The sequence below is a fragment of the Aedes aegypti genome, chromosome 1, assembly GCF_002204515.2.
Source record: "Aedes aegypti strain LVP_AGWG chromosome 1, AaegL5.0 Primary Assembly, whole genome shotgun sequence".
Taxonomy (NCBI): Eukaryota; Metazoa; Arthropoda; class Insecta; order Diptera; family Culicidae; genus Aedes; species Aedes aegypti.
Genome location: NC_035107.1, coordinates 42,069,488 through 42,084,668, shown reverse-complemented (window position 1 = coordinate 42,084,668; position 15,181 = coordinate 42,069,488). Strand labels below are relative to the sequence as shown.

The 15,181-nt window shown below is 36.5% G+C and overlaps 1 long non-coding RNA gene across 1 annotated transcript; it reads left to right on the top strand.

Moving 5' to 3' along the window:
• Positions 1–13,718: 13,718 nt before the first annotated feature.
• Positions 13,719–14,612, top strand: LOC110674406. Its single transcript, XR_002498833.1, has 2 exons — positions 13,719–14,015; positions 14,242–14,612. It is a non-coding gene; the product is annotated as an uncharacterized LOC110674406 (long non-coding RNA).
• Positions 14,613–15,181: the final 569 nt, after the last annotated feature.

The following is a 15,181-nucleotide window of genomic DNA, read 5'->3' as shown; positions in this document are numbered from 1 at the left end:
TGTGCCGTACTGTATGGTTTGGACATAAAACGGAAACGTCCTCAACGAGGTCCTGGTGGAACCTGTGCCAGGTGCTTTGTAGTGGCTGCATCTACTGGTACTAAATGCGTTCTCCATTCATTGGTATATTTTTTCGCATTTACGAAGATTGAGACATCGCACGGTATGGTTTGAACATGAAACGGAAATGTCCCCAAGAAGCCCTGGTGGAACCGGCAACGGTGTTCAATCATTATCCTACGTTTCACATAAAACTTCGGTGTTGTAAATGCAATAAATTAAAAAAAAGTTACATGTCTCAAATTTGGCACCCTCGTGACCCCAGTATATCCCGGAATATCCCCGCCATGGTGGGGTCGGGACGTAAAGGATAACTTGTTAATGTCCATAAGGATTGACAAAGTGAGGAGGACGCATTATCGATGGAACTTCAAGATGAATCAGTAGATTTGGCAAAAAACTATGGATATATTTGGAAAGTTATCCATCAATACTTTCAGAGACTGAATTGATATTTTTACCAAGTTTTTTGGCATCTTCAATAATTTCTCCCAAAATTTTTCAAGAAATTAAAAAAAAAAAAAATCTGGTAATTTCAATTGAAGTTAAAACACAAATTTCTCAGATTACCCTTCCTGCATTTCCACTACGATTTAGAATTTTTCCAGGCATTATTTGAAGAATTCTTCAAAAACTCCTCTAAAAATTTCTTTAGAGATATTTCTAAAAAAAATTCTATATGTACACTCCAAAAGATATTGCTCCAGAGATTTTACTAAGAGCCCTTCGGTGAATCGTCGTGGAAATCATCCATAAGATTCTTTAGAAATCTCTGCGAAATCGTGTCAGGAATTGTTTCGAACTTTTCCTTATAGATTCTTCTAGGATTTCCCCCGGAATTTAAATATTCATATAGAAGGTTTCCAAATTTCTAAAAAAAAATCCTGGATAACTCCTTGGAGAAATATCATAAACATTTCCCCCAGGATTCCCCGGATGATTCAAGGGAGAAATCCAGAAGTTCGAAGAATAAACTCAAAAAGAAGTTTCCTAAAGACTCCCTGAATAAACATGCTGTAATCCTTATAAAAGTTTTAATAAGATTTAAAAAAAATGATAACTAGGAAATTTATAATTTTCAAAGAATTGCCTGGATGAACGCATGGAAGAATAAGAAAAGAAATTATTTTCAGAATACATGGAAACAGGTCTGCAAAAGTTTCTAGATGCATTTCTCTAGAAATACTGTGAACTTCGTGGCCGTGCGGTTAGCGTCGTCAGACAGTTAAGCGCATCGTGTCAAGGGGTGTAGGTTCGATTCCCGCTTCAGCCGTACGTCAGCAATATTTCTCGGCTGTGCCACTGGAGCATGCTTATCCGTTGTCTAGTGTTAAGTTACAGTCAGGCTCGATAGAAGCTCCTCTGCGAGGCAAAGAGGAGGCGATTTTGCCGTTTTTCTGAGGAGAGAAAAATAAACTCAAAACTTTCAACACAGATTCTCAAGCGATTCGAGTGAGAGTGCAAAAAAAAGCGAGGATTTTTTCAGGTACTCTCTCTCTCTCTCTCTCTCTCTCTTCTTGCGATGCTCACCATCACTCACACTTCAAACGAACTCTTGAGTTTTTTTTTCTTTATTTGTATCATTCCAAACATTACATTCATTGTTTTTTATATCTAGGTTTTCTGTGTTATTAGACAACACTATCATCCTTATTTGGTAACAAAAATCTAAGATTTTATTAACATTTGTTAACAACATATTACATTTCATTTGCCGTAGCAGTTCAGATTTTTTACAGGTGAGTTGATTTCACCTGCTTATAAGAGAAAAAAAAAGTTTTTAATATACTTAACCTAACTTAACCTAAAAATATAATGCATTAAACGCGGCAATAGAAGATTGTAACGATTTTTGCTTGAAATTATTAATTATTTTATTTGACATTTGTTCCAATGTTTCAACATTGGATATTCTATGTAACTCATTGGTACTATACCAGGGGGGAAGCCTCAGAATCATTTTCAAAATTTTATTTTGAATTCTCTGCAGAGCTTTCTTCCTGGTATTACAACAGCTAGTCTATATTGGTACAGCATACAACATGGCTGGCCTGAAAATTTGTTTGAATATCAAAAGTTTGTTCTTAAGACAAAGTTTTGATTTTCTATTAATAAGGGGATAGAGATATTTTACATATTTGTTACATTTGGTTTGAATGCCCTCAATGTGATTTTTGAAAGTTAAATTCTTATCTAGCATGAGCCCTAGATACTTAACTTCATCTGACCAATTTATTGGAAACGAACTCTTGAGTCTGCCACCCGAACGGACAGTCCTCGGGGAGTTGTAAAGCACTCTTTTTGATGGAACTTTACTCTGTTGTGTTTTGTGTTGCATCTTCCTCGCTCATTTTCCGTTGCCTCTCTGTTTAGCATTTTTTCGTTCCCTCGCAGAGGTAAAGGCAGCATGCTGCTTTAGAGTATGTCGCCGAACTCTGATGATGTTGAGGAGAATTATCAAGCCTGGTTACAGTCTGTGCTGCTAAATGGCTGAAGACGGTCTTTTTAAAATCTTAAAAATCCCTTTACAAATCTTCGAAAAATGATAAGTTTTGTGTGTTTCTTATTTTTTGAAAGTTCTTAAAATCGAAAATTCGTATGCTCTTCTGGATTCAAATCACAAAAAAAGAGAAACCTTCATCTTAGTTTAAAGTAGTTATCTTCAATTTTCCCCTGTTCTTTACGAAAACATTAATTTAAGTTTGGCAATAACTTCACGAATACTTAATGAATTCTATATATTTCAACAGCTTTTTGAAGCTTACCCAACGAATATTTTAGTGGAATAAGAGTTGAACAAACCACTCGAAAGCTTATATCAGCTGAAGAAACTGTTTTGCAGCTACTATTTAATTGTCAATGAACTGTGCATATAAAATATTAAATTGCCAAATCGTCTTTGCTTAGTTATTTACCGAAAACTGTCCGAAAACAAACATTTTTTTAATGAAAAATCCAAACTTCTTAACTTTTTCCAATTAAACGTGAATACTTGAGCTGAAACTGGTTTTCCTCTTTTGTTGAACTTTCCAAAAGGTTTAAGCAAATATTTTCCGTGAGTCTTATAAAGAACATATATTTGCAATTAAAAAAAACTATAGGGAGCCGGACCCTTTTCTTGGCACTTGTGATTCACTTTGGCGGTGGATTTTTTTTTGAAGCTTCTTAGCTAATATTTGATTGTATTGAAGTGCTTCTTATCGCAAAGTTTCGGACAATTTGCCCAAGAATCTCTACACCCTATGCACTATTCAACTCGTAGTAATAACAAGATGCTTTCTTAACTTCAATCAAATAGTAAAAATACCATTTTCGAAAAAAAAATCATAAATTATGGTTAAACAAAAATGTTCTTTTTAGCAGAAATATAAAACATTTTGGAGAAAACTATTTTTAACTAAGACTAACTTTGAATTCAGACAAATTTGATGTTCATCATGCTTTTAAAAAATCATTTTCGAAAAAAAAAAATGTTGCTGAGAGTTTGAAAATTGGATACAAAATAACGGATACAAAATAACTTCACCAATCGTCATATTTTATAGCTTGAAAATTCACGTTTCAGTCGCTTACACCATCGTTATATCTAAACAACTTCGGCTCAAACTTTAAGGTTTCTCTTTTGATGTGATTTAAATTCAAATGAGCACAGGAATTTTTGATTGTGAGATCTTTCGAAAATGATGAGTTTTTCAAAGATAGACTAATAAAAAAATCGTCGGAAGAAATTTTTGCGGAGAATATAAAACTTTTGGATTTCTACAATCCCCAGATAACTTCAAAACTCTTCGATAAATCGCTGAGGGAATCACTATTTTGATTTATATAATAACACTTAAGGCTTTTTTGTGTATTATACAGGTGTGATATCAAACATTCAAATATTCAAAAATATTCAAAATATAAAAGCTTTCAAAGTTTTATATACATCTTTTTAGAGAACCAATATGGCCAAGGCTGAAATACTTTCCCTACTTCAAATAAATAGAAATGTGTGGCCTTTTCATGACGCAACCCAACTTTTGCTTAATATTGTGGATATATTGATTAGGATTCCAGAGCTCGGACAAGTTATGAAAAGGTACAAAATTATAGTTGGATTTAAAAGAATAATTAGACCAGCAGATGGGCAGAACCGGAGTAAAACGGACTGTAAAGAATTTCGAACAACTGAAAGAAAAAACTCGGCCAATCTCTAATGAATCGAGTTTACTTGTGATAATGTTCATTACACTGAACGAAAACTCCCACCATAAATTGAATGATTATTGCTTCATCCGAGCCCCATGCCTATTTTCAGACACAATCAAGATGATTTTCATCTTCGTGAAAATCATCTGCTTACAAATCATACCGAATGAAAATCATCCAGTCTTGGAAGGATTTTTATCCTCGAAATAGATGCGTCTGATTGAATGATTATCATACACACATGTAAACAACCCCAATTTCGTAATATTTCTTAATTCAAAAGAATTCAAATAAAAAACTTATAACTACGGAACGTTGTTGGTTTATGTACATTAATGTTTATTTACACAAATGTAACAATCTCCAGCCTTCAGGAACATGGCTATCTGTAGCGAAAATGATGTGTGATGTGGCTCCTTGCTAATTAATTTTTTTCACAGCTTTGCTCCATCGAACCAAGACACTTGGATGTCAGCTATTGTACTTGGTAGGTACCTTAAGGAATTGCAAATTAAATGCTACAAATGAGGGGCCCAGATAGCCGTAGCGGTAAACGCGCAGCTATTCAGCATGACCATGCTGAGGGTCGTGGGTTCGAATCCCACTGGTCGAGAATCTTTTCGTAAAGGAAATTTCCTCGATTCCCAGGGCATAGAGTATCATCGTACCTGCCACACGATATACACATGCAAAAATGGTCAATCGGCAAAGAAAGCTCTCAGTTAATAACTGTGGAAGTGCTCATAAGAACACTAACCTGAGAAGCAGGCTTTGTCCCAGTTGGGACGTAACGCCAGAAAGAAGAAGAAGAGAAATGAGGATAATACTAGATTCAAAGTATAATTACCTGTAAAATCTAAGCAGAAATGTTTGGCATTCCACGTTGCCAATGCCATATTTACGTTTGGATTTGTCAGAATGGTTTGATGTTTATGATCAATCTCTTTTCGTTCGATATTTCAGGCAATATTTGAATGATTTTCGGTATGGGACATAGTAGATATTAGAATCTGTCATAAGCTGCAGGTTATTCATTTATGTTATCATAATTCGATTATCTACCTTATGTCATTAGAAAGTGATCTGAGATTCATAACTGAATTGGATGATTTTTGTTCAATATACTGTGGATGCATCATATTCTTTCAATGTCATTCAAAATGAGGGATATGAAGTTTTGTAAGCGTTTGAATTACAAATCATTCAATGTAGGACCGGAGTTTTCGTTCAGTGTAGGCTAAACAATGAAATGACAACTGCACGCAAGGTACATAAACAGAAATAAGGTAATGCAAATTCATCTGCAAGGTATATCGACGAGGTTGTCATCCTTCTTCATCACCCATCCTGGATGAACACCGAGTCTAAAGGCCCAAACGCAATGATAGCGGAACGGCAAAGGAATGCGGAACCGGTTCGCCAGTATGAATCACACCATCTCGACTGAGCTGACAACGGATGAAATTGAACCAACACTGAATCGACAAGCTTGTTGTAGTTCACGCTGCGTTTCATTTTAAAAACCATGCTTCGCTTAATTTTGATAACAAATTCAAGATAAGTCTCCTTTGACACCAACCCGAAAAAATGCAAATTTCTTCGCAATACCAATATATTTTTTATTAAATTTATCCAGAGATTCATCTACCATTTCGTTGAAAAAAAAAGACACCATATTTCCAAGAATTCGTTATAGATTACTTTCGAGGATGTTTGCAGAAATTCCAATTGGATTTCTTCAGAATCAACATTAGCAACAAATCCATGGAACTTTTTAAGCAGTTTCATGTTTAAACAGTACAGAATATTCAGAGCAACGCCATCAGGATTTTTCCGTAATTCAGTAAAAATCTCTGTGGCGTTATTATATAGATGAAGTATTTTTAGAGAAAGAATTCTTCAAGAATCCCTACAGCACTCGTTCCAGGAATTTATCAAGTTTTCAACTAAGAGTTTCTTTGAGGATCCTCTGAGCATTTTCCCCTGAAAACCACTGAAGGGATTTCTTGGCGTACCCTTGACCAAGAAATCCCGTTGTTTTCTCAAGTAAAGGATAATATTTATAATAAAATCATACATATTATCTTGATTGTCTTCTTGATCTGCCTCGAAAACCACAACAACAAATTTTCATTGATTTTCGCAATACATGAATTTTAAAAATATGTCCTACGAATCCACCAAAATATCTTGTGATTCGTTCCATAATAATGTCACGAGTCTTCAAAGAGTTTAACTAGGAATAATCATAAATATACTACTAGATACCGTTCAACATACAGAAGGTTTTTTGCGTCTTTATTTTATATAGATTTTCAGATTCCGCAGCTGGTTCGCCTCTTACAATACAGAAAGTTATTCAAGAATACGAATATCAAAGAAGATCCATTAAACAGAAACATATAGAAACTTCTGAAGCAATTTCTCTATTTATATTTTTCGTTTCAATAAAACGTTGCATCAAAAAGTATTTCCTGGCGCAAGTTCTAGCTACGTCCTCGTTTGGGTGGATTTTAACGGCAGAATATTTTTTAACCCGTAAATCACGATTTTTTTTTTTCAAATAGTAAACGTTTTCGAAAAAGTGTAGAATTTTCGTGTGAGTTCGGTAATGAAAGGTATATTTTGCAAACCTTTATTTAAGGTGCCCCCAAATCTACCTCCGCACCGGGCCCCCAAAACTTTAGCTACGCCGCTGACTTCTGCATTCCTGTAGGTCCCAATGGTTTAGTTAGTGAATCGGTGATTTTTTCGGTGGTCGGGCAATACACCATCTTGATGACTTCTTGTTCAACCAGTACGCAGAGCTGAGACACCCCTGGTTATCTTCGAAGACAACGGTTGCTTTACTTACGAATTCTCCTAACTCGGAAAGCAGCCATCTGAGCCAAACGGTCTCTTGGCAAGCCAGCGAAAAGGCATTATACTCGGCCTCAAGTGATGAAAGCGCCACAGAACTTTGGCCCTTACTGACCCAGCTGATTGAACCGCTCCCATAGAAAAAGATGAACAAAGATGTTGGCTTTCTGGTCCGACGATCTGTCGTACAAAGGCTAGTGAAGTAACATCAAATTTCTCACGAAGACTCTCGTAAACTTTGTCTACTTCGGATTCAGTTAGGCTACCTATCAACAAAGTCGTCTACGGAGACCAAAATGATGACTGTCGGCTTTTCGTATCGTATGTAGAGACATGGATTTGCGGTGCTTGGCTTGAGCTTCAGTTCAAAGAACACGGCGTGTAATGATTTGTTCCAGTATCTGGCAGATTGACGTAGCCCGTATATAATTCTATGGAGTTTACATACCTTTTGCTCGCGACCTGGAACCGTAAAACCTGGAGGGTTGAGGTAGGCCCATCGTACTGCTTCAGAGCTAACTGCTTCTTCCCTGCAACCGCCTGCAATGCACGCAACGTAGCCTGCCGCGTGACTGGCACATACACTTCCGTAAAATCCATACCAAAATAGTGTGAGTATCTTTGGGCAATGATACGAGCATTATGCTTCACTACGCTACCCGTCTCATCCCGTTTTATCTTGAATGCCCACTCTGCACCACCCACTTTGGATTTCTTGCCCGGGAGCAAATCCACCAGTTCCCACTTACTGTTCACTTTGTTCGTTTAATTCTCTTCACGCATTGCGCGTTGCCAAACAGGTACACAGTAGCGCATCATAAAAGTCATTCAGTTCTTTACCATGTAACACAACTTGTCCTACGATTGGTGACACAACTCGCGTTCGCCTGCTTCGGCGATTCATTTGGCACTTGCTGTCCAACCATTTGTTCTTCAAAGCCAAGAAAATCACTCTCAATAGTGTCTTCTACATCTTCGTATACAGAATGACGCTTTTCTCCTCCTGTTGCTAGGAGCCGTTAGCCAATTTCAGGAATTCTCGTCTCGGCTGATGAGATTATGCGATTGGTTTCGACATCAACACAAGCTTTTTCATACGAGGATCCAACTTCTTGTGCTCGGCGTCCGGAACTCGAACAAGATTTAAAGATCTGTCATGTTTGGCTAGTTGCCCGTCCACAATTCGAATGGCGTCTTATCCACTGCTCTGGATGGGAGTCAGTTTTGGATAAATTTGGCCGTGAGAATCCCTTCTCCCCAATAGCTTCCCGTCGGTAAAATATAACTTTCACCACCCTTTTCCGCGAGAAACTTTCGGCATTTTTTCTTGAAATGCCCTGATTCCGAACAATAGAAACAATTTCTTATTTCTCAAACCTTCATCGTGCTTTCACTGTTATCACCGAGTGAACTATTCCCGGCGCACCTCTGGTACTCGTCGCGCAATCGAGCTACCACTAGATCCATACTGAGATTTTCCTGCGGTCGATACGCCAACGACGTCACAAAACTGCTGTACGAAGATTGGAGACTGCTTCACATCATTGCGATTATCAACATTTCACTGAGTTCCATTCCCGCATGGTCGAGGCGCTCGTACAAACACTCAAATTCCTCCAAATGCTTTTCAACGTTATCTCCCTCGCACAAATTCTTCGAGCGCAACTGTTGTTGCAACATAACCTGGTTTCCGAATGTGCCCTTCTCACGATACACTCGCGATGTGCCGTTTCACACTTTTTCATAAATCGCAGTTGGCTGTCTTCAACAAACAGAGCAATCGTTGCCCTCGCTTTCACGTCACTTTTCCGCCACTGCGTATAACCGTCAGTCATCGACCTCTTCCGGCTTCAGCTATTCAATCGCGTCCCACGGCTTCTGGCGTCAATCTTCACGTCTGTCATTCTCTGGCACTCTTCATCGAACCAGTCGTATCGTCTTCGTCGTTGATCAGTGCCAAGCACATCCCGTGCCGTTGTTATCACAGCATCGTGTATAAGATCCCACAGGCTGTTGACATCTCCAAAAACGCTGATGCTTTCCATCTGCTCGTCGAGCTGCTAGCGGTACTATGCAGCTACCACATCCGTCGACAAGTGTTGAAAATTCAAGCGCAGCGTTCTATTAGCTCTGAAACTCGTGGCGCTGGAAAACCGCGTCCGAATTTCAGCTACAACAAGATAACGATCCGAGTCAATATTGAAGGATTCCACGGAGGCATGCAAGTCGATTCTGATCGACCATTTCAAAAATATCTGAAACTTTGCACAGTTTTTCAGTTCCATCTAAATCGTCATTTTCCGATATCAAATCTTCAAGTTGAGTCACGACTAACTTTTCAAAAGGGTGTATGTGAAAATGGTTCAAAAATATTCAAAAAGCTGCACAGCAAAAACGGTTCGTTCGATTGTTAGACAACTAAAGAAACAAAGTTAGACAACTAAATAAAGATTCAAAAAAAAAAAATACACACAGTAAAAAAAATTTTTTTTTGCATTAAAAAACATCATTTTTGTCACAAAAACTCAAATATCTCAAAACCCTATCGGAATACCAACGTATTTTGAGGGAAAACGGTCCATTATATTAGCTATCTACCATAAAAATTTGGTAATGGTAAGCCAATAAACAAAAAAGTTATGACATTTCAAATATTTCACAAATTTGACACATTAGTGAAATTTTTTTTTTTTCATTGTTAATTTTTTTTAGGACCGCAGTTTGTTGCTGAATTTTTTTGTTAAGGATACCACATGAGGTTAACAAGTTGTTTTCATGATATTTTATTTAATTATTCATAACTATTATAGCATCTATTAGAAAGTTAGACGTGATCCAGTGTTGTGATCTAAAGTCTTGATAGTGTCATATTTTTTATTGTTCGTAACTGAAGAAAAATTCTCTCAATAGTGTTGAAACCTTTTGATAAAAGAAACCTATAAGAAATCTAATATTGAAGACAAAAGCTACAAAAAAAGTTTTCTATACAGGTATACGACTAGTTTACCTGCAAAAAGTTTACCTCGTAGAGAACAAGGCGGGTCTATACCCAGGTGATCTAGTATACGTAAAGCAGGTCGGTTTTCTCGGCGCTGGTTTTCTCCACAAAGTTAAAATCTGATTACACCTGGGTATAGACCCGCCTTGGTAGAGAATAGACTTTGTTAATCATATTTGGGAGAAAGCGAGTAACTTCAACAACATCAAAAACATGATAGGTACATACCATGAACATACTCACGAAAAAGCTAAAAATATACTACCACTATGATTATAAAAGATTTAATTGTAAATTTTTTCTTCAGTCAAGCAAACGACACCAAACTAGTCAGTAAAAACTTAAAAGTGATTTTGTTTATTAAAATCTAACGAGCAACATGAGTAGTCGCTTTCTCAACTGTTGCAGGCCGTTTGCAGAAAAAAAGTGTTCGAAAGAGCTACGAAATCTCACCAAAAGCACCATAGATAAACTGAAAGCGGCTGGTTATGCTCACATTGAATACAAATTTACGCATTTGTACGTCCTGCCGTTTAAACGTTGACAAACGGGCAATCTGTACATCATCGGTGGATCAGGTTGCAGGAAGTTCGAAAACAACAACAACTGAGGAATTACTAGATGCACCGACAACAACTGAGGAGTTACCAGAAGTACCACGTACAGATAGTCTTACCACGGTACCATCAGCGACATCTGTTTCAACAAATCAATCAGAAGATGAGTGCATCCAGAAGGTCAACATCGAACGCTTCAACGAAGAGATAGCTGGAATAAAAGTGACTCCGATTAAATGGACGAAGATGGGTTACGTCAATTATCCCGAGAAAAAATACCGTGAAATCAACGAAGCTGTACGAAGAAACCTCTTCAAATTAGGACCTGAGGATGTCGAAAATACAGACTACGATGAGGTAATTATGAATATGAAGGAAAGGTTCTCGAATCTAGCAAGGAAGAAAAATTATTTTGTCGATGCTGCCAAGCTCGTGGTCTATTCAAGACGCCATTGATGAGTTCAAAACCAATAGAAATACAGCAAAAGAGGCAAAACAATTCAAAAATAACTGTCTTGCAACCAAAAATGCTAGGTCGAGTACTTCATTAACAGATGAGACAAAAGAAAAAATAATTCAATATTTTGAAGACGATGAAGTAAGTAGAGCTATGCCTGGCCAAAAAGATTATGTATCTGTAAAAAAAGATGGAAAGCGTCAAGCAATCCAAAAACGATTAATGATGACTACTTTGAAAGAAGCGTATACACGCTTCAAGGAAATTAACGAAAATATTAAGGTAGGTTTTTCCTCATTTGCAAGCCTTCGTCCAAGGCAATGCAAGCTTCTATCCAATTCAGGAACACATAATGTTTGTGTGTGCACAACACACGAAAATATTAACCTAATCTTACATAGTTTGAAAAGAATCAACTTATCAAAGGATTTTAAAATGTTAACTGGTAGTCTTTTGTGTGAAAATACAACATCAAATTGCTATCTACGATCTTGTTCGGATTGTCCAGATTCTTCATCATTGGAAAATACTTTATTCGCTGAGTTTGAAGAAAATTATATTGATCAGTTATCATTTGAGCAATGGGTGACCACGGATAGGTGTAACCTAGAAACTATTGTAAAACCTGTAGATGAGTTTGTGTCATTTTTTTGCTTGAAATTAGAAAGTTACATAAATACATTACAAGATGGTGAATTTTTAGTCATTTGTGATTTTTCTGAAAACTATAGCTTTGTATTGCAAGATGAAGTGCAGTCCCATCACTGGAACGTACAACAAGCTACAATTCATCCATTCGTTATTTATTTCAATGGAAGTACGCAAATTGAACATTTTAGTTTTATTGTAATTTCCGAAGATTTAAGACACGACTCAGTATCTGTAAATTTGTTCATTGCCAAAATGATTAACTTTTTACGCGTGGATAAGGATAAAGAAATCAGAAAGATATATTTCATGTCTGATGGAGCAGCATCGCAGTACAAAAACCGTAAGAATTTTTCGAGCCTATGTCAATTTAAATCAAAGTACGGAATTGATGCAGAATGGCATTTCTTTGCTACGTCACATGGCAAAGGTCCTTGTGATGCTATTGGAGGAACCATAAAGCGCATGGCCACAAGAGCAAGTTTAGCCAAAGAACGTGAGCATCCAATTAAAACTGCAAAAGAACTATTTGATTGGGCGAATCGCAGAAAAGAAGAAGATTTAACAAAATTATCATTTTGTTTTACTACTACTGAAGAGTACGAATTAACGGCATCAGAGCTCAGCGAGCAATATAATAACGCGAAAACGATCCAAGGAACCCAAAAATTTCACTGTTTCATTCCATTGTCAGAAAATAAAATTAAAGCAAAACTATACTCGAACTGTACTGATAATGATGCAAAAGTGTTCGATATTGTAAAAAAATTGAATAACAATAAATAAATAAATAAGTATTAATAAAATGTTTTCATGATCTCATAACGCATACCCAAATCCAAAACTTTTAAAGTTTATATATAACATTTAGAAACTCATCGAACATACTCTAAAAAAAATATCCTGGTAAAAAAGTTTTTATTTTCGTGTAATCTGTTAATTCATTTCAATTTATACATATATACATATACATATAATATTTATACATATAATATACATAATACTAATGAATACATGAAAACGACTTGTTTAATTCACGCAAGGCCCTTAACAATATCAGCAACAAACTGCGGTTCCCGTAATAATTTACACCGAAAAAATTTTTTTTTTCTACTAAATGTGAAAATTGTGACATGTTTGAAATGTCATAACTTTTTTGTTTATTGGTTTACCATCACCAAATTTTTATGGTAGATAGCTAATATAATGGACCGTTTTCCCTCAAAAAATTACGTTGGTATTCCGATAGGGTTTTGAGATATTTGAGTTTTTGTGTCAAAAATTATGTTTTTTAATGCAAAAAAAAAAATTTTTTACTGTGTGTATTTTTTTTTTGGAATCTTTATTTAGTTGTCTAACTTTGTTTCTTTAGTTGTCTAACAATCGAACGAACCGTTTTTGCTGTGCAGCTTTTTGAATATTTTTGAACCATTTTCACATAGACCCTTTTGAAAAGTTAGTCGTGACTCAACTTGAAGATTTGATATCGGAAAATGACGATTTAGATGGAACTGGAAAACTGTGCAAAGTTTCAGCTCAATAGAAAAAAATTAATTAAAAATTTTATCAAATTTTGGTGCTGTTGCTTGGAATCACTCTATTGGGTCCTGAAATCTATGATTCCTGAGAAATGTCGGCCATCCAAAATACTTAGGATTATATAACAAAAAAATAGACTTACGGTAGTTTTGATGAATTCTTATTCACAAAAATCACAATTTTAATAAGATTTTGTCATAACATTTATCACAACTGGATTTTTTTTATCGTAAATTTCTGTTTAGTATTAGAATTCCAACGTGATATTGAAAATCATTTTTTGAGCAGATGAGACTTACAAGTTTTGTCCAAACTTTTTTGTTCAGTTAGATTACGCTACCGATTATTGTGGTAACGTAAAAAAACAACCTGGCCACCCTGCATTCGCCAGTCCCATTCATTCCTATGTCGAAAGAGGGGACAGTCGCAAACGCTTTCCAAACAACAAACGCAATTAAAAACGCATATTTTCGAACAAATGGGCGAAACAATGCCCATACGTCGTGTTCGTCGCTGTCCAGCTCGCGAATACCGAACGTGTGATATTGGAGAAGATTATTATCGGTCAGCCGTGGCATTCTTTCAGGTCCATTATATCCTTTCAGCGGAAAATAGCGCCGCCTCGGGGGCACCCACGGCTCGCTGACTGACTGAATGGCTAGCTGGCTGCTGCTGCCGTTGGAGAAGTGAATAAGGAGAAGATGGGGTACTATGTGCTCCCTGAAGCAAAAACTCAATTAAAACTGTGTTTCTGAGCAACCATTGAGTATGGCGCATTTTCTCCCCGTGACATTTACTTTCATGGTTGCCAAAATCGTTCTTGAATCCTTTTATGTGGAAAATGTAGTATGATTTTCCATGAGAGACGTTAAAATTTAAAGATATTTCGTATAAAATGATTAAATTTGACTAAAATACCTTTTATCTTGCAGATATTGCGTTGGCTCGTTTTACTCCGGCATTTTTAACCTGGTTCCCCTACGCAATGGACGAAGGATGGCTCCTGTTTGCGGTCAGCGATGTGTGAAATTATGAAATTTTATTGCCATTCCTTCCTGGAGGCTTGTATCAGACGCGTGATGGCATTGACTGGAAGGTGAATTCCACTTGGATGGATGATAACTTGAACTGGGGAGAACGCTAATCCTGTCATGAATCATTTCCAGGACGGGGTTCAACTTCAATATGTCCAGCAGTGTTTAAACAACCATTCCATTATTGTTTCAGTTTAAGCTGTTGAATTCGAAATAAGGACATAAAAAGCTTATAAGAATCACCTAGGCAGCGTCCATTTATCACGTAACGCTAAAATTGGAAATCTTTGACCCCCTATCCCCCTCCGAAAAGCTTTTTATATGCAAAATATCAAATTATTGTCTGAGCTGTAACGCTTGAGCCTACTACTCCCATCCCTCGCCTAAAACGTTAAGTAATTTGTAGATGCAACCCTACTAATAATTTCAATGCTTTATGATTTATGTTATGAATTGAGGTTTTTAGAGATATATTCAATCCCAACATATTTAATAAATCTTTGAAAAGAGCTAAACTGCCTTTTCAGTAAAAACCACTTTGAAATGCTTTGTAGATACATAGAAGAACTTGTATTAAAACTCTTTGCCAGTCAAATTTGTCGATAATAAATTGTATCTCGAAAAAGCTTCTTTTTTCTCTTTTTGGCTTCACTTTCTTCACTGGGACTGAGCCTGCTTCTCAGCTTAGTTTTCTTATGAGCACTTCCACAGTTATTAACTGAGAGCTTTCTTTGCCCTAGTTATCATTTTCGCATTCGTATATCGTGTGGCAGGTACGATGATACTCTATTATGCCCAAGAAGTCAAGGAAATTTTACGTATCAGTTTTTATAACTGA